Here is a 2130-nt window from a genome sequence, read left to right as displayed (position 1 = left end):
AGTGTACCGATGCATTCCTTGAATGTGTATCGGTACACTAAAGAGTGTACCGATACACCCGTCAGGGTTTAGGATTAAAATCTCAAAAATTATCATTTTTGCCTAAAACCTAAAAACTCTTTCTTGCGTCGTCCCCTCTCGAAATCGCCCTAAATCTTCACCTTTTCTCAAAACCTTCAATACAAGTTGGAATCCAACTATTTTTCAACGTAGAATCCTACTACGATTATTAAAATCGTGCAAACAACATCACATTCTCACTTAATTCGAATTTTTAAGGTAATATTTCTAAAACCACTATTTTATTGATTTTGAACTTAGGACTAGTTTTAATTAGTTCTAGGTTGGATTATATATCAGACATTTGTTAGATTGTTGTTTAGAACTATAATCTTGAACTAATTTCTTCAAAAACAACACTTTTTACAATTTTTTTTAATTTTCGAAATTTAAAAAAATTGTTTTGATTTTAAATTGTTGTTTTGAATTTAATTGATTTCATGAAAACTATACATATTATAATTTTTCAAACATTGTTTTTCAAAAATAGTTTTCAAATTCGCCCATTAGGATTTATTTAGAGAACCTTGAATATTGCAGACTCATATTGAGTTTTGGGATTGATTATATTGCATACATGTGTTTTCAAATTGCAGGTAACCTATTCATTCCGATCTTTAATCATGTCTCAACCAAAACGACCTAGGTCATCCTCTATTAAATCTTCAAACCAACCTCAAAACCGACCTCCCATTCTACCTCCTAATCCAAATCCAAACGAACCAGAAATGACTATTCTAAACTCTTGTTTTAACCAACCTGGTCGTAGAGATAATCTCTACCATAGGCATGTTAATTTATTCCAGTCATACAAAATCTGGGAAGAGCGTATCCCCTCAATCCAAGCAAATGGTCGATATGAAATTTCAATATATTTCTACCCTTAAATCTTGGAAATTTGATAAATAGTTTCAACTCCAACCCATCGTTTATCACCAACTAGTCCTCATTTTCTATTCAAATGCGGTGTGTGTCCAAAACGAGTCTCGTACTGAAACCATAGGTATTCGTTCTTATCTCTTAGGACAATTTGTTTATATTGAATTAGACACAATCGCTTCCATATTTGGGTTAGATAACATGGGATTAGATAATGAAAGAGAAATTGTGGCTACTCCTTATAAAGTCAAAGCTAGTGCAAGTACATTGTTAACCTATCACAAGCGATTCCTTCACTTGATCATCTCTTGGTGGTTTAGACCATCCAGAGGTAGATATTCTATGCTTAGAGTACTAGACCTTTGGTGGATACATTGTATCCAAAATAAAAAGAAAATAAATCTGCCACAAATAATCTTTGGTGAGCTAGTCGAAACCGTGAACAATGTCCCGTCCAAATATATTGAAACCTTAATTTACGGTTGTCTTCTTAGCAACTTGTTTATCAAATCTAATCTTAGGGTCTCGCTTAATGTAGCCATCCCTCTAAAGAACCATATAAATTTCACAACCATGAAGAAATCGGGATGGTCCAGGGATAAGGATCAATGGGTTCGATCCACCGAGAAAACACCGGGAGCTAGCTCTTCACAAGCTCCTCCGGCACCGACAGCGGACGATGATCCAAAGTTTGAACAACTTATGCGCAAAATTGATGATCACATACCCGATGATTAGTCAGCATAGCAAGATAGTCAGATGCCTCTATGCTTCTGATCGTTTATGGAGAATCTTGACATGAGGTTTACTTCCATCGAGTCCCATTTAACTGCTAACAACGAAGCGTTGAATCATCGATTCGATGCTATGGACAAAAGGGTAGACGTGCTTACACGTGATGTGACCAATATATGGACACATTTATCACCTCCTACTCCACCGATGAATGATTAAACCTTTTTCTTGCTTTGTTTTCTTAGGTTGAATTGAACTTAATTGTTAAAACATTTTGGATGTTTTTGGATTGATATGTTTTGGATGTTATGGATGATTGAACTTGAATGTTTATTTATATATATTTGGTTTTGACTGTTTGAATTTGGTTTGGTTAATTTAAATTTAGTGTTTATTAATTTTTGCATCATTTCCATTATAGTAAAATATGACCAATTACCATTACACATTATTTTT

This window comes from Hibiscus syriacus, unplaced genomic scaffold (assembly GCF_006381635.1).
Source record: "Hibiscus syriacus cultivar Baekdansim isolate YM2019G1 unplaced genomic scaffold, ASM638163v2 tig00117016_pilon, whole genome shotgun sequence".
Lineage (NCBI taxonomy): Eukaryota > Viridiplantae > Streptophyta > Magnoliopsida > Malvales > Malvaceae > Hibiscus > Hibiscus syriacus.
The sequence above is the reverse complement of the archived record's forward strand: the minus strand, read 5'-3'. Positions refer to the sequence as shown.